General features: G+C 42.2%; 1 pseudogene; it reads left to right on the plus strand.

Annotated features, from left to right (window-relative positions):
- The first annotated feature begins 2,994 nt into the window (after positions 1-2,994).
- On the plus strand, positions 2,995-11,201 carry LOC121574948 (annotated as a pseudogene).
- Positions 11,202-19,090: the final 7,889 nt, after the last annotated feature.

Here is a 19,090-nt window from a genome sequence, read left to right on the forward strand (position 1 = left end):
CCAAATGAGAAGAAATAGCTATACAAGGTACAATAAAAAAAATATTCATAAATCATAAGGAGTTATCCTTAGGCATTAGATAAACATGTATGAAGAGAGCTGTACAAGGCAAGACATTAAAAAAACACCAAGAAGAATTATGCAAATATAATCAGGTAAATGTGCATATGAAGAGAACTGTACAAGACAAAAAAAAACACAGATCAAGAGTTATGCTTAGATAATAAGGTAGAGCTGACAGCGAGCTTTACAAGGCACAAAATAATAACTATTTAAAAACACAAAGTATTAGGCCCCGAGCCTAGATACCACATAAATGAACATATTTGGAGCACAGAGTTAGTCTGCCTGACTGGAACTCATATACTATCCTTGGCAGAATATCTGTGAAATAGAATGCCTTCAGTTTAGGGATAACATCAGCACAGAACTTCACATCAAAAGGCACATCAATAACAACATGCTCGGATGGAGCGCAGACAGCAGTTTGCATCTCTCCAGTCCTGTGCAGAACATGCCCATTTGCACCTGCATGTAGTACCCACGGGCTCCATTAGGTGGCAGCTGAGGAACCCCATCCACCAGCTTCACATCGGTGAGTTTGCCAGAGAACAGTTCAGTCAGAGACTCACACTTCTTACTCAGAACAGGACATTTGATTTCTAGAATTTCTTGAGAGTTTAACACTCGATCTGGGCTTGCAGAAAGCCATGGCTTCTTGACACTCACTACTGTGCCTCTACTCTCCAGACTAAACCTACAGCTCTCCATCCATGTGTAGGCCACCTGCTTGTTCTCCTTGCCATGTGGTTGCTGAGTTCCCATGGAACCTGGGGAAGAGATGCTCCCTCACAAAGTTGTGAGGATTTTTTGAGGTGCGCACCGGAACCTTCTTTGCTGAGCTAGCAGTGATCCAAAGTTTACGTGCGTCATACGACACATAGAAGGCACTCTGCTTTAGTGACCTTCTCCAAGCTGGCACATTTACACTCCTCCTGCTTAACATAAACGTCATAAAATGACAAGCATTTCTGACACTGCATGTTGATGATTGCTCATCTGTACAGGACACCCCTGTCAATCCTCCATACACAGCATTCTGCACCTTCAACAAAAAACTACAGTTAGAATAGTCAATTACAGTACAGAACAAATCAAATCAAATCACATGAAAAGATATACTCAAATATTTACAAAGATGTGAGGGGTGTACTCACTTTTGTGAGATACTGTATACTGAGATCATGTGACAGATCATGTGACACTTAGATTGCACACAGGTGGACTTTATTTAACTAATTATGTGACTTCTGAAGGTAATTGGTTGCACCAGATCTTATTTAGGGGCGTCATAGCAAAGGGGGTGAATACATATGCACGCACCACTTTTCCGTTATTTATTTTTTTGACGTTTTTGAAACAAGTATTTTTTTTTTTTTTCACTTCACCAATTTGGACTATTTTGTGTATGTCCATTACATGAAATCCAAATAAAAATCAATTTAAATTACAGGTAGTAATGCAACAAAATAGGAAAAACGCCAAGGGGGATAAATACTTTTGCAAGGCATTGTAGTCAGGAAGGTACAGGAAGCAATTGATGAGGTAGAGTGGTGGGCATTAATGTGGGGATTCAGGTTCTTTGTAGAGAACTCAAACAGTGTTCTTTACCAGGAGGCAGGTGGGAGATGAGGTATACTTGAGGTTATATGGGAGAAACTTGGAGAGGGTGGGGGCCTTCAGGTTCCTTGGGGTATACTTTGATACTAGACTGACCTGGGCAGAACACATTGAGAGAGTGGTGGGAAAGTGTAAGAAGGTGCTACATGTGATGCGGTGTCTGACGGGGAAGGAGTGGGGGGCTGGGCGTTCTTCATTGAGGACCATGTATGTTGCATTGATCCAATCTGTAATAGACTATGGCAGTATAGCGTATGGTTCGGAAGCCCGGACCTCATTGGAAAGGCTAGATGTCATACAGGGGCAAGGACTCAGAATATGTAGTGGAGCGTTCCGGACGTCCCCAGTGGCTGCATTACAGGTGGAGATGGGGGATATGCAATTGCATATTAGGAGACAGCAGCTGGCAATGAATTATTGGGTCAACCTACAAGGACATGGGCTGTCTCATCCTGCGAAAGGGATTTTACAGGCATGCTGAGCGAAGACAGAACACAAGCTTTGGTTGGGTAATACCCAGTCGAAGGAGATGGGACTGTATGGAAGGGAGTTTAGTCCAACGGTAGCTATTCCTGTAAATCCACCATGGCTACTCCCGCCTCCAGTAGTTGATCTAGAAGTGTTGGAGAGACTACAGAAAGATAGGGAGAGTGTTGATCCATCTGATTTGTTTAAGAGACGTCTGGATACTGTGTATTAGGATGTTGTGGCCATTTACACAGATGGTTCAAAAGATCCAAGGACAGGATGTACTGGGTCAGCATTTGTAGTGCAGGAATGTGGGGTGGAAGTCAGGAAACGTATTACAGATCATCTGGCTGTATATACGGCAGAGCTGATGGCCATACTGTTGGCCTTGCAGTGGGTGGAGGAAGTCAAACCAGACAGAGTAGTTATTTGCTCTGATTCATGTGCAGTGTTAATGAGTCTCCAGTCCTTTAGCTCACGTAGCAGACAAGACCTGCTTTATGAGGTGCTACAAACCCATGGCAGGATTAGACAGATGGGTATACAGATAAGATTTACTTTGGTCCTAGCCCATGTGGGGTGGAGGAGAACGAGGCAGTTGATGTACTGGCTAAACAAGCACTTAGTAGTGGGGATGTTGATGTTGTAGTTTCAATGAGCAAGGCAGAGGCAAAAAGCCTGAAGTAGTCTATAGCTTTTCTGGTGAGACAGGGCCATCTAGTGTTGTAGCCTAGAAATGACGCTATGACTCACAATGAAGAAATGAAAGTGGAAACAACCACCGTAAGATTCGATTCCCAGGGATGACACTGAACACACTGAACCGGTTGTTTCACCCATTATAAAACGTGTCGAGACGTACAATCTCCTGTATCGGAGAAAAGGGACATCCGCAGTGGGTATCAGAGAGCAGAACATCTTGCTGTTTATTTCAGTTTCATCACTAAATAATAATACACCATGAATAACACGCTGAACCAACATTATGAGGAGAAGGTGCGTCCCTGTATAGACCTTATCGACTCCCTGCGCTCGCTTGGTGTGGAGAAGGACCTTGCGCTGCCTGCCATCGCCGTGATAGGGGACCAGGAGTTCTGGAAAGAGCTCAGTGCTGGAGGCGCTGTCTGGGGTGGCTTTGCCAAGGGGGAGTGGTGAGTGATAATTCATGAAACTGAAATGACAAATATTGATCATCTATCAAAGTCTCAGAGAGGTTGAATAAGTGAGCCTATATTGATTTGATTATCATTTGATCTCTAATTTGTTATGTTAAAGGAAAGTTCACACCGATTCATTCCAGGGTTTTTATTATTTTTTTACTATTTTCTACATTGTAGAATAATAGTGAAGACATCAAAACGATGAAATAACACATATGGAATCATGTAGTAATCAAAAAAGTGTTAAACAAATATATATTTTATAGTTGAGATTCTTCAAAGTAGCCACCCTTTGCCTTGATGACAGCTTTACACAATCTTGGCATTCTCTCAACCAGCTTCATGAGGTAGTCTCCTGGAATACTTTTCAATTAACAGGTGTGCCTTGTTAAAAGTTAATTTGTGGAATTTATTTCCTTAATGCGTTTGAGCCAATCAGTTGTGTTGTGACAAGGTAGGGGTGGTATACAGAAGATAGCCCTATTTGGTAGACGACCAAGTCCATATTATGGCAAGAACAGCTCAAATAAGCAAAGAGAAATGACAGTCCATCATTACTTTAAGACATGAAGGTCAGTCAATCTGTTTTCTAACATGCTTTAGACACATTTTCATAATGCATTGTGGTCAATGATTGATGACTCAGCAAAATGTGTCTACCAATTTTCTCTAAAACAAGATGTCAAATGCGTTGGGGGATCAACTACAAGTACAGAGAGATGGAATATTGCACAATTTCATTTTATCGTACTGGACATTTTTGTATATGGGCTGTTTTTCTCTGGGTTTCATTTATTCTCTTTCACTCTAACTCCTCCTCTGTCAACTCTGACAGGTATTGTAACACGATGCCCTCTCGAGCTGAAGATGAAGAGGAAGAGAGAAGGAGAGGAATGGCATGGAAAAATCAGCTACCAAGACCATGAGGAGGAGATTGAGGACCCCTCTGATGTGGAGAAGAAAATTCGAAAAGGTGGGTGCGGTCACTCTCATTGACCCACTCTCATTACCTCAAGTGTCTAAACTGAGTCACTATTCTTCACTAACATACTATTTTTATCTATACCTAAAATCATTCAAAATATATCATTAACTGTTGGTACAGTTAACTATTTCCTAAGGCACCTGTATTCTTGTTCCCCCTCCAGCCCAGGATGAAATGGCAGGCGTGGGGGTGGGTATCAGTGATGACCTCATCAGCCTGGAGATTGGCTCCCCTGACGTCCCAGACCTCACACTCATCGACCTGCCAGGCATCGCCCGGGTAGCTGTCAAGGGTCAACCTGAGAACATTGGTGAACAGGTACACAACTCCACCCCAGCCTCAATGTTAGTGGGAAAACACTGTGCATTTTTAACCCCAGTCTTAGAACCGAAACCAAGTCCCCCCACGACATGTTATGTATAATAATATTTGACATTTTCAGATTAAGAGACTGATACGGAAGTTCATCACAAAGCAAGAAACAATTAGCTTGGTGGTTGTGCCATGCAACGTTGACATAGCAACCACAGAGGCTTTGAAGATGGCACAAGAGGTGGACCCTGAAGGAGAAAGGACATTAGGTAATCCACCCTTTAATATTTACTCAACTATTATGAAGCAAGCTCTTGTGTAATGGTGGTTATAAACCATGTTGACTTGTGTTGACTTTAATGAGTTAGACTTGATGTGTGTTTCCCATTGGATAGGCATCCTGACCAAGCCTGACCTGGTAGACAAAGGCACAGAGGAGACGGTGGTGGACATAGTTCATAATGAGGTTATCCACCTGACTAAGGGCTACATGATAGTCAAGTGCAGAGGCCAGAAGGAGATCATGGAGCGAGTCTCACTGACCGAGGCCACAGAGAGGGAGAAGGCTTTCTTCACAGAGCACGCTAATCTCAGGTCGGTCCTCTGGGTTGAAGTCTGCCTTAGATTTTAAAAGCTGTCTTGGAAAGCATGAAGCAAATTTGATCAAATGCCTATTTTTCAACACTCATAAAATGTGTTAGTTTTTAATTGAATTGTGTACCTGTGTGGTAACCAATCTATTTGCCATGTTGTGAAAAAAGTGTTTTTCTAACCTTTCTGCAGCACACTTTATGATGAGGGCTATGCCACTATCCCTAAACTGGCTGAAAAATTAACTCTTGAACTGGTGCATCATATCGAGGTAAATTCCTCTTCCATTACATTTCACTGCACAAAATCCTATACATTTGTTACTGAGTGACTGTTGCCATAAGCCATGACTCTGCGTTGTGCCGTTTAGAAATCCCTGCCTCGTCTAGAAGAGCAGATTGAGGCAAAGCTGGCAGAGACGCATGCCGAGCTGGAAAGATATGGTACTGGACCACCTGAGGACTGTGCAGACAGGATGTACTTCCTGATCGACGTGAGTCCCCCAGCCTGCAACCCACAGATGATTCAGTTACCCTCTCCTTCACGCCGCTCTGGCCTTGACCCAAACTCACAACAGCCATGTTAGTCTTTGTTAGCAAAACTTGTCAATTCAGGAAAGCATTTGAAAGTTGATTAAATCTTATCCATACAGTGAGGAAAAAAAGTATTTGATCCCCTGCTGATTTTGTAAGTTTGCCCACTGACAAAGAAATGATCCGTCTATAATTTTAATGGTAGGTTTATTTGAACAGTGAGAGACAGAATAACAACAAAATAATCCAGAAAAACGCATGTAAAAAATGTTATAAATTGATTTGCATTTTATTGAGGGAAATAAGTATTTGACCCCTCTGCAAAACATTAGTACTTGGTGGCAAAACCCTTGTTGGCAATCACAGAGGTCAGACGTTTCTTGTAGTTGGCCACCAGGTTTGCACACATCTCAGGAGGGATTTTGTCCCACTCCTCTTTGCAGATCTTCTCCAAGTCATTAAGGTTTCGAGCCTGACGTTTGGCAACTCGAACCTTCAGCTCCCTCCAAAGATTTTCTATGGGATTAAGGTCTGGAGACTGGCTAGGCCACTCCAGGACCTTAATGTGCTTCTTCTTGAGCCACTCCTTTGTTGGCTTGGCCGTGTGTTTTGGGTCATTGTCATGCTGGAATACCCATCCACTACCCATTTTCAATGCCCTGTCTGAGGGAAGGAGGTTCTCACCCAAGATTTGACGGTACATGGCCCCGTCCATCGTCCCTTTGATGCGGTGAAGTTGTCCTGTCCCCTTAGCAGAAAAACCCCCAAAGCATAATGTTTCCACCTCCATGTTTGACGGTGGGGATGGTGTTCTTGGGGTCATAGGCAGCATTTCTCCTCCTCCAAACACGGCGAGTTGAGTTGATGCCAAAGAGCTCCATTTTGGTCTAATCTGACCACAACACTTTCACCCAGTTCTCCTCTGAATCATTCAGATGTTCATTGGCAAACTTCAGACGGGCATGTACATTTTTTTACATTTTACGTCATTTAGCAGACGCTCTTATCCAGAGCGACTTACAGTGAGTGCATACATCGGGTGTTGAGTGGCGCAGTGGAATATGTGGTTTCTCGAGCAGGGGGACCTTGCGGGCGCTGCAGGATTTCAGTCCTTCACGGCGTAGTGTGTTACCAATTGTTTTCTTGGTGACTATGGTCCCAGCTGCCTTGAGATCATTGACAAGATCCTCCCGTGTAGTTCTGGGCTGATTCCTCACCGTTCTCATGATCATTGCAACTCCACGAGGTGAGATCTTGCATGGAGCCCCAGGCCGAGGGAGATTTACAGTTATTTTGTGTTTCTTCCATTTGCGAATAATCGCACCAACTGTTGTCACCTTCTCACCAAGCTGCTTGGCGATGGTCTTGTAGCCCATTCCAGCCTTGTGTAGGTCTACAATCTTGTCCCTGACATCCCTGGAGAGCCCTTTGGTCTTGGCCATGGTGGAGAGTTTGGAATCTGATTGATTGATTGCTTCTGTGGACAGGAGTCTTTTATACAGGTAACAAGCTGAGATTAGGAGCACTCCCTTTAAGAGTGTGCTCCTAATCTCAGCTCGTTACCTGTATATAAGACACCTGGGAGCCAGAAATCTTTCTGATTGAGAGGGGGTCAAATACTTATTTCCCTCATTAAAATGCAAATCAATTTATAACATTTTTGACATGCGTTTTTCTGGATATCTTTGTTGTTATTCTGTCTCTCACTGTTCAAATAAACCTACCATTAAAATGATAGACTGATCATTTCTTTGTCAGTGGGCAAACGTACAAAATCAGCAGGGGAACAAATACTTTTTTCCCTCACTGTAGCTGTTTCTCTTTACACATCTACCCTCCCATGTATCTAATAACGTATCTTTCTGTGTCTCAGAAAGTGACTGCGTTCACCCATGATGCCATCAACCTGACTGCTGGGGAGGAGCTGAAAAGCGTAGTTCGTCTCAACGTCTTCTACACACTCAGAAAAGAGTTTAGGAATTGGAAGTTACACCTGGATCGCTCTGGAGAAAACTGTGAGTTCACCTTTATCATGCACCGATGCACCCTTTAAAAAAAAGGCTAATTTCAGTGAGTTGGATAACAAAGAATTGCTATTTGAATTGAGATTGATTTTAATTTCACATGGAAGGCTCACACACTTGCTTATTTAGTGTAATGTAGTGACATCTTTTTTTATATTGCAGTTAACAAGAAGATTGAGAAAGAAGTGGCTGATTATGAGAAGACGTACCGTGGAAGGGAGCTCCCAGGGTTCATCAACTACAAGACCTTTGAGGTGATGGTGAAGGACCAGATCAAACAACTGGAGGAACCAGCAGTCAAGAAGCTGAAGGAGATATCAGGTACAATCTATATTTGAGAATGTTATTTTTTACCTATACTGAAACCCATTAAGTGATTTTATTTAATATGGTGGCCCTATTTGCCAAACTATGAAGCCAAGATGATTTACAGTGGGGAAAAAAAGTATTTAGTCAGCCAACAATTGTGCAAGTTCTCCCACTTAAAAAGATGAGAGAGGCCTGTAATTTTCATCATAGGTACACGTCAACTATGACAGACAAAATGAGAAAAAAAAATCCAGAAAATCACATTGTAGGATTTTTTATGAATTTATTTGCAAATTATGGTGGAAAATAAGTATTTGGTCAATAACAAAAGTTTCTCAAAACTTTGTTATATACCCTTTGTTGGCAATGACACAGGTCAAACGTTTTCTGTAAGACTTCACAAGGTTTTCACAAACTGTTGCTGGTATTTTGGCCCATTCCTCCATGCAGATCTCCTCTAGAGCAGTGATGTTTTGGGGCTGTCGCTGGGCAACACGGACTTTCAACTCCCCTCCAAAGATTTTCTATGGGGGTTGAGATCTGGAGACTGGCTAGGCCACTCCAGGACCTTGAAATGCTTCTTACGGAAGCCACTCCTTCGTTGCCCGGGCGGTGTGTTTGGGATCATTGTCATGCTGAAAGACCCAGCCACGTTTCATCTTCAATGCCCTTGCTGATGGAAGGAGGTTTTCACTCAAAATCTCACGATACATGGCCCCATTCATTCTTTCCTTTACATGGATCAGTCGTCCTGGTCCCTTTGCAGAAAAACAGCCCCAAAGCATGATGTTTCCCACCCCCATGCTTCACATTAGGTATGGTGTTCTTTGGATGCAACTCAGCATTCTTTGTCCTCCAAACACAGAGTTGAGCTTTTTACCAAAAGTTCTATTTTGGTTTCATCTGACCATATGACATTCTCCCAATCCTCTTCTGGATCATCCAAATGCACTCTAGCAAACTTCAGACGGGCCTGGACATGTACTGGCTTAAGCAGGGGGACACGTCTTGCACTGCAGGATTTGAGTCCCTGGCGGCGTAGTGTGTTACTGATGGTAGGCTTTGTTACTTTGGTCCCAGCTCTCTGCAGGTCATTCACTAGGTCCCCCCGTGTGGTTCTGGGATTTTGCTCACCATTCTTGTGATCATTTTGACCCAACGGGGTGAGATCTTGCGTGGAGCCCCAGATCGAGGGAGATTATCAGTGGTCTTGAATGTCTTCCATTTCCTAATAATTGCTCCCACAGTTGATTTCTTCAAACCAAGCTGCTTACCTATGCAGATTCAGTCTTCCCAGGTGCAGGTCTACAATTCTGTTTCTGGTGTCCTTTGACAGCTCTTTGGTCTTGGCCATAGTGGAGTTTGGAGTGTGACTGTTTGAGGTTGTGGACAGGTGTCTTTTATACTGATAACAAGTTCAAACAGGTGCCATTAATACAGGTAACGAGTGGAGGACAGAGGAGCCTCTTAAAGAAGAAGTTACAGGTCTGTGAGAGCCAGAAATCTTCCTTGTTTGTAGGTGACCAAATACTTATTTTCCACCATAATTTGCAAATAAATTCATTAAAAATCCTACAAATGTGATTTTCTGGATTTTTTTTCTCAATTTGTCTGTCATAGTTGACGTGTACCTATGATGAAAATTACAGGCCTCTCTCATCTTTTCAAGTGGGAGAACTTGCACAATTGGTGGCTGACTAAATACTTTTTTTCCCCACTGTATGTATATTTTCCATCCAAGAATGTAATCTGTCGTTGAGTCATATGTGTCACAGTGATGCTATGGTATTTCTTCCCTTCTCTAGATGCCGTTAGGAAGGTGTTCTTACTGCTGGCTCAGAGCAGCTTCACTGGATTTCCTAACCTCCTGAAATCAGCTAAGGTATACAGTATATAATTTTTTTAATGCCATTTGGCAGACACTTTTATCAAAGCGACTTACAGTCATGTGTGCATACATTTTTACGTATGGGTGGTCCCGGGATCGAACCCACTACCCTAGCGTTACAACCGCCATGCTCTACCAATTGAGCTACAGAGGACCATGCAATATTAATGTCACCATTTATTCCTGATATTCCCACAGTTGGTCATTGACCTGAATGTGAATGAGATGGCTGACATGCACAACTACATTTATCTCCTGTTGAATGATTGTTGTTTGTTTGAACTACAGACAAAGATTGAGGCCATTAAGCAGGAGAAGGAGTCTACAGCTGAGTCCATGTTGAGGACTCAGTTCAAGATGGAGCTGATAGTGTACACACAGGACAGCACCTACAGCCACAGCCTGAGTGAGAGGAAGAGGGAGGAGCCAGAGGACGACCACCTTCCCATACCTGAGATAAGGAGTACTATCTTCAGCACAGACAACCATGCCACCCTACAGGAGATGATGCTGCACCTCAAGTCCTATTACTGGGTAAGTACTGTGTAAATCACCATCTTAGATGCTGGCCTAACACCCTAAACAAGAACCTACCTGTATTTCCACTAGCTCTTCTGACTAGGGATAAGTGGGCACTAACTCAGAGATTGAATAAAACTGCTGACTCTTAAACTTATTTCATCACCAATTCCCTGAAAGCTATATTATATAATTGCATGTAAATGTGCTATAACATTATACAATTCAGTGTGTGTGAACCAACCATTGTTAGGGGGCTAAAACTTGAATTGGACAAAAGTGATGGTAGATCACTATATCCATCTATGTCTGTCATTTTAATAATAGGTGTTTTGTCTTGTCTGTCTCTTTATCTTTGCCAGATTGCCAGTCAGCGTCTGGCTGATCAGATTCCCATGGTGATCCGCTACCTGGTGTTGCAGGAGTCTGCTTTCCAGCTGCAGAGAGAGATGCTTCAGATGCTGCAGGAGAAGGACAACATCGAGTACCTGCTGAAGGAGGACTTTGACATCGGCAGCAAGAGGGCTGCACTGCAGAGTAAGCTCAAACGCCTGATGAAGGCACGCAGCTACCTAGTGGAGTTCTAGTATGGACAGCTGCTTGTTAACATTTAGGATGGTCTTGTCTAATGTCAGATAGCTTGGTTAATGGAAGTAGGCCTACGTGTGCATTGCATTGAGGTTTGGGGTAGACTCTGTAATCTAAGTTATAATAAAGTTACTATGCAATCAAGTTCTTTGTTATCGTTTTTTGTTTATAATATTAACCTCAAATGCCTTATGAAGGCAAGCAGCTAGCCTACCTGGTGGAGTGGAAAGCTGCCTTAGAGCATTTGGGAACAGAGATGGAAGTGCAATCTTTTCATTAATAGGCAATGTATAATTTATTTTCTGATATTTTCACTTGTGGTTTATAGTTTATATTTCTGAAAATATACTTTTTATTGTTATTTACGGTGCTTACTCTTTATAATGTTTGGATGGGCCTCTAGGGACAACAGAACATCAACTAACCCACTTGGCAAAAACTGGTTGAATCAACATTGTTTTCACGTAATTTCAGCCCTAGTGAAAGAATCCTATAGGATTAGTGATTTTTCCAATAGAATGTGCCTTTTACTGAGGAGAGGCTTCCGTCTGGCCACTCTACCATAAAGGCCTGATTGGTGGAGTGCTGCAGAGATGGTTGTCCTTCTAGAAGGTTCTCTCATCTCCACAGAGGATCTCTGGAGCTATATCAGAGTGGCCATCAGGTTCTTGGTAACCTCCCTGACCAAGGCCCTTCTCCCCCGATTGCTCAGTTTGGCCGGGCGGCCAGCTCTAGGAAGAGTCTAGGTGGTTCCAAACTTCTTCCATTTAAGAATGATGGAGGCCACTGTGTTCTTGGGACCTTCAATGCTGCAGAAATATTTTTGTACCCTTCCCCAGATCTGTTTCTCGACACAATCCTGTCTCTGAGCTCTACGAACAATTCCTTCGACCTCTTGACTTGGTTTTTGCTCTGATATGCACTGTCAACTGTGGGACCTTATATAAACAGGTGCATGCCTTTCCAAATCATGTCCAATCAATTGATTTTACCACAGGTGGTCACCAAACAAGTTGTAGAAACATCTCAAGGATGATCAATGGAAACAGGATGCACCTGAGTTAAATTTCGAGTCTCATAGCAAAGGGTCTGAATACTTATGTAAATAAGGTATTTCTGTTTTCTATGTTTCATTAATTTGCAAAAATGTCTAAAAACCTGTTTTCACTTGGAGTTTGCCAAAAGGCACCTAAAGACTCTCAGACCATGAGAAACAAGATTCTCTGGTCTGATGAAACCAAGATTGAACTCTTTGGCCTGAATGCCAAGTGTCACGTCTGGAGAAAACCTGGCACCATTCCTACGGTGAAGCATGGTGGTGGCAGCATCATGCTGTGGGGATGTTTTTCAGCGGCAGGGACTGGGAGACTAGTCAGGAGAGGCAAAGATGAACGGAGCAAAGTATGGAGAGATCCTTGACGAAAACCTGCTCCAGAGTGCTCAGGACCTCAGACTGGGGTGAAGGTTCACCTTCCAACAGGGCAACGACCCTAAGCACACAGCCAAGACAACGCAGGAGTGGCTTCGGGACAAGTCTCTGAATCTCCTTGAGTGGCCCAGCCAGAGCCCAGACTTGAACCCGATCGAACATCTCTGAAGAGACCTGAAAATTAAATTTAAGTCGCTCTGGATATGAGCGTCTGCTAAATGACTAAAATGTAAAATGTAAAATAGCTGTGCAGCAACGCTCCCCATCCAACCTGACAGAGCTTGAGAGGATCTGCAGAGAAGAATGAGAGAAAATCCACAAATACAGGTGTGCCAAGCTTGTAGCGTCATACCCAAGAAGACTCAATGCTGTAATCGCTGCCAAAGGTGCTTCTACAAGGCACTGAGTAAAGGGTCTGAATACTTATGTAAATTTGATATTTCCGTTTTTTATTTGTGATAGATTTGCAAACATTTCTAAAAACCTGTTTTTGCTTTGTCATTATGAGGTATTGTGTGTTGATTGATGAGGGGGGAAAAAAACAATTTAATCAATTTTCGAATAAGGCTGTAATTTAACAAAATGTGGAAAAAGTCAAGGGGTCTGAATACTTTCCGAAGGCACTGTAAATGGTCCATTTGTGAGATTGACTTGTCATTTCAGTAGGCATAGGCTACAAACAAAAATCTGGGTTTATGAATGTAGTCCCCTGTAGCTCAGTTGGTAGAGCATGGTGCTTGCAATGCCAGGGTTGTGGGTTCGTTTCCTATGGGGGGCCAGTATGAAAATGAAAATATATGCACTCATTAACTGTAAGTCGCTCTGGATAAAAGCATCTGCTAAATGACTAAAAATGTAAAAATGTAAATGTAATTCAACTTTGCCATGGTTTGCTTAGATAGATGAAGGTACCCTATGGCCTACATCTTATTTCAGATAGTCTACAGTAGCCTACGCAAGAGGTAGGCAAGATGTAAACTGAACGATTTAGCAGTTTGCTTAGTTCAAATTAACAGGCTCATTTATTCAATATGAATAGCTTGGCGATTTCAAGGTAAGAAGTGTTTCCCAATAGCCTTCTGGAATATGCTACTGAGGATGGGGTCATAATTTCAATCACAGAATTAAATATGAATAAGTATATGAACTCTATGCTTGTCAACAACAACCAGTGTTTATTTTTTATTTATTTTTACCTGTAGTCTAATTTGACTGACTGTTGCCATCAATCTAATGCGTTCTAACAACTGATCGGCAATTGAGATAGAGCTTTGATAACTTCCAATTTATTTAACTAAACATGGCCATTAATAATTGCATAATAACACAAGGCTACAACAACAATACACTGAAGTTATAGGCTATCTATTCAATCCGTTTGCCAGCTCCAGCTAGGCTACACGAGTGACACAAATTGATTTGCAATGACTCCAGTTATATAGTCATTTCAACAGATTTATTGTATCAAATGGTAGCCTACAGTAGCCTACAATTGCATATAAATTAATAGGCTACTTGACACCGTTTTCGATAAGCAAAATCGACATTAGAATGGAGTTTAAACCACCTCCGAGCAAATTATCTAATGCGCTCTAGTAGTTTCCCAGTGTTTTGTTGTCGTTATTTCTTGATGCGCACATCAGTTATAGCACGATGGGAAAATACAGATGTCTCCATAATGACAAGTTAAATAGCCTGCCTACAACTGGTAAAAAGTAATCACGATTTGCGCGTGCTGCTCTTGCGCCTTTCACTCACTTGACTTGCCAATAGTGGACTAAAGTGCCTGCTGTAGTAATCTCTGAACACACACACCCTTGTGCTAGCTAAGAAACTACTGTTAGCCACATTGTAGCCATTTGTATGTCGTTTTTGAGTCACTGTATTGTTATAGCAAATTATAAATGTTTTTTCTTGTTTGTTATTGCTAAATATATGTGCCTTTATTATAAGTAAATCAACCCTGTTTTCATGATTTCTGGTAGATCCCCAGAAAAATCTTATGAGATTATGGAAGCAGTCCTATTCACTTCATTTTCAACTGAAATATGGGCGGGGTCTGTTGATTTTGTTTTGTGGGGGACTTCCAGTGAAGCACTTCTGGCCAGTAGTTCGCAGCTAGCTAGCTAACTAACTCGCTATCGCTTCTCACAACTTACCAAACATGGATTCACGCAAAACGGACATTTTATGTTCGGTAAGGGGATTTTGGTATTTGGTATTTTATTAGGATCCCCATTAGCTGTTGCAAAAGCAGCAGGTACTCTTCCTGTGGTCCACACAAAACATGAAACATGACATAATAAAGAACATTAATAGACAAGAACAACTCAAGGGCAGAACTACGTAACTGGCAGAAACGGAAGCTGTTCATGGAGCAGGATGGTTTTGACCACCACATTTTTTTGTGCAGTTGTGAGGCGCCTTTTGATTTGCACCCACCTCCTAAGGATGAGGTGTCTCTTTGGCTCAAAGCATTGAACTTGAAGAAACCACCAAACCAACCCTTTGTTTGTTCCTATCACTTCGTGGACATAAGGCTGACTGAAGAGCATCCTTTACCTGAGAAGTGGCTGGGCTATGATGCTCCAGTACAGACCAGAAGGCGACGTGTCATCAGGACATCAACAAATACAGGTACTGTAGCTATTATCTAGCTGCTACTCGCTAGCTATCGTCACAGATGGGGTGTCCTGAATCAGGCAGAAGTTAGCTAGCTTAGCTAACTATGTTAGTAGTAGGTAGCCACTCCTAAGTCCTAACATACTGTAACTAGCTAACTGTTGCCTAGCTTACTCACTTAGCTTGCTAGCTTGGGGGCAGCCCATCTGATACAGGGTTGCTAGCTAACTAGTCTAGCTAGTTAGTCCCTACATTGTTAGCTATCCAACAACTTCTGTCTGACAATGTCTCCCCAATGCCATGATTATCCCCATCAATGCTGGCATGCCACTGGTGATGCTCATGAAATGTCTAACTAGCTAAATTGTTAAATGTTCAAGTGTTTTCATTTTTTTTAACCTAACCATGACCAGTAGGCTGTCTGTGTATTTTATTTTGTTAAACTTGTGGTCTCTCTTATGTTTGTTTGACAGATGAAGACAACTGGTGATGCAGAGTCTGATCTGAGTGTGCCAATGCCACCGCAGCATAAAGATGCTGATACTCAATGGGAGGTTCCAGCACTGATCACAGCTACGTGTCAAGAGAACCAGTCAACAAGCCCACCTGCCACAAACAAACCCAATGTGGTGGTGCAGAGTCATTGACCCACACCATCCTGAAGAATGACACTAGCTCAGTGTTGTATACTGGCCTTCCTCTTAGTGTTTTCTTTGCCCATGTAGCATTTCTGCAGAAATTCTACATGGCTAACTTCAAAATGCATATCACTGATCAAATACTGATAACCTTGATGAAGCTGAAGCTGAATCTACTCCAGGGTGAACTTGCTGAACTCTTTGCTGTGTCTCAGGGAGTAGTGAGCAGAATCCTTTCCTACTGGACTGACACAATGGAGGAGCACATGAGGATCTACATTCCATGACTGCCGAGGGTGACAATCCAGAACACAATGCCTCAGTGCTTCAAAGAGAGGTTCCCCAACATCACTTGCTTCATCGACTGCTCTGAAACCACTCTTCAGAAAGCACACAATATTGATTCCAGAGGTCATACAGCCACTATTATTGCAGCAATACTCTCAAGTATTTGGTTGCCATTGCTAGGCTGGACAATAGAACGAGTTAAAATTCACCCAAGGCTGAAGAACGGCAATAGAACGTTGGCAAGGCTGGAACACTAGCGCGAGCCCATAGCAAATTAATTGAATCGAACGTTCGCAGAGCCTATTTTGACTGGGATTATGCTTAGAATTCCATTTCGCCTAAATGGCACCAAAAAATGTATACCTTTTCATTTTACCACTACAATCTGTTCTTAGGACGAAACTGAAAAATAACAACTTGTGTAGAAAGTAAACATCCACACCTGGTGTCAACTGTGCTTATGTCTGCATAATGAGGAAAATGGCAACTTCTATTTCTTGTCTAGCGATCGATGACAATGGAGTACGCTGCCCAGCCTTACATAATTAGAAAGAGAAGATTGTTGTGATTAAAATGGTGTCCTACTTGACAAAATCAAAATATACACATTGCGAGATATTAGGCAAAATATTCCAGCATGCCTCTCCATAGGAAAACAATGGGGGGAGCGCAGCGTTCCAAGGGCAAAAAGTATTTTGCCGCTAGCGTTTGACAACAACTGAGTACGCTGCCCAGCTTTACATAATTAGAAAGAGGAGATTCTCATGATTAAAATGGTGCCTGACTTGAAAAAATGCCCTAAAACAAGGTCTGTTTTTTCGTGATTACTTCAAAACTACGTCAAGCAGCTGGGACATATGGTAATGATGAAACTGGGCTCCACGGCGGATGCAATGAACTAGTTATCAGAAAAAGTGTTGTTAAAAATTGAATGTGTCCAGCCTACCATTGTTCCATGTGGACTCATTATGTTCATTTCTCCTGCATATGGAGGCAGATGCAGTGACAAGTTCATCACCCAAAACTCTGGCTTCCGGGAATACATTCACATTTACATTTACGGGAATACCTTAGGCCTGGCGATTAAGTTATGGCAGACAGGGGCTTCACCATCCGAGATCTGCTGAATGAGAGGAAGGTAAACCTTGCCATACCAGCCTTCACTCAGCTGTCTGACGAGGATGTCACAAGCACGAGAAGGATAGCTAATGTGCGCATACATGTTGAGAGTTATCAGACGACACAAGGTGTTCAAAATCCTCTCCCAGACTGTTCCCATCAACCTGACACACAAAATGGACAAAGTCCTTAGAATCTGTGCAGCACTTGTTAACATGAAGGGTGAGATCATCCACGAGGATGCCGAGTGAGCAGTGAGAATGTTCATACATCTGAAATGTTACTTTATACACTATAATTTCATCCACATAATACTGTGTGTATGTATATATATGAATATAGTTTCCTGTTTAATCTGAATCATTTTAATGTTCCTACATTTAAAATGTACTGTAACTTTGCCTGTTCCTGATTACAGGCATCCACTAGGTGCTGCTATCATGCCTTCTTAAATCTATTTAAAATACATTTTCTTCAACACCAAAATGTCTCTAACAGACCAAGAGGGAAGACAACTGTTTATCAAGTGCCACACTGTTTTGTTCATTTGTGCCCTTAAAAACCAAACCCAGAATCAAACTGAAAACACATTTGAAACCCTTAGACATGCCTTCTCGTCCTTCATTTTAAAATGTTAAGTATCAAAGAAAATGTCAACAAAGTGGAATTTCATAGTGTTTTTATTAACACCATAATTTGCCAAGAGCAAGATGAGTTACGGTATGCTTAGATAAGTTCATGAAGTGCCAAATGAGAAGAAATAGCTATACAAGGTACAATAAAAAAAAAATCATAAATCATAAGGAGTTATCCTTAGGCATTAGATAAACATGTATGAAGAGAGCTGTACAAGGCAAGACATTAAAAAAACACCAAGAAGAATTATGCAAATATAATCAGGTAAATGTGCATATGAAGAGAACTGTACAAGACAAAAAAAAACACAGATCAAGAGTTATGCTTAGATAATAAGGTAGAGCTGACAGCGAGCTTTACAAGGCACAAAATAATAACTATTTAAAAACACAAAGTATTAGGCCCCGAGCCTAGATACCACATAAATGAACATATTTGGAGCACAGAGTTAGTCTGCCTGACTGGAACTCATATACTATCCTTGGCAGAATATCTGTGAAATAGAATGCCTTCAGTTTAGGGATAACATCAGCACAGAACTTCACATCAAAAGGCACATCAATAACAATATGCTCGGATGGAGCACAGACAGCAGTTTGCATCTCTCCAGTCCTGTGCAGAACATGCCCATTTGCACCTGCATGTAGTACACACGGGCTCCATTAGGTGGCAGCTGAGGAACCCCATCCACCAGCTTCACATCGGTGAGTTTGCCAGAGAACAGTTCAGTCAGAGACTCACACTTCTTACTCAGAACAGGACATTTGATTTCTAGAAGTTCTTGAGAGTTTAACACTCGATCTGGGCTTGCAGAAAGCCATGGCTTCTTGACACTCACTACTGTGCCTCTACTCTCCAGACTAAACCTACAGCTCTCCATCCATGTGTAGGCCACCTGCTTGTTCTCCTTGCCATGTGGTTGCTGAGTTCCCATGGAACCTGGGGAAGAGATGCTCCCCTCACAAAGTTGTGAGGATTTTTGAGGTGCGCACCGGAACCTTCTTTGCTGAGCTAGCAGTGATCCAAAGTTTACGTGCGTCATACGACACATAGAAGGCACTCTGCTTTAGTGACCTTCTCCAAGCTGGCACATTTACACTCCTCCTGCTTAACATAAACGTCATAAAATGACAAGCATTTCTGACACTGCATGTTGATGATTGCTCATCTGTACAGGACACCCCTGTCAATCCTCCATACACAGCATTCTGCACCTTCAACAAAAAACTACAGTTAGAATAGTCAATTACAGTACAGAACAAATCAAATCAAATCAAATCACATGAAAAGATATACTCAAA

The sequence above is a fragment of the Coregonus clupeaformis genome, chromosome 10 (genome assembly GCF_020615455.1).
Source record: "Coregonus clupeaformis isolate EN_2021a chromosome 10, ASM2061545v1, whole genome shotgun sequence".
Taxonomy (NCBI): domain Eukaryota; kingdom Metazoa; phylum Chordata; class Actinopteri; order Salmoniformes; family Salmonidae; genus Coregonus; species Coregonus clupeaformis.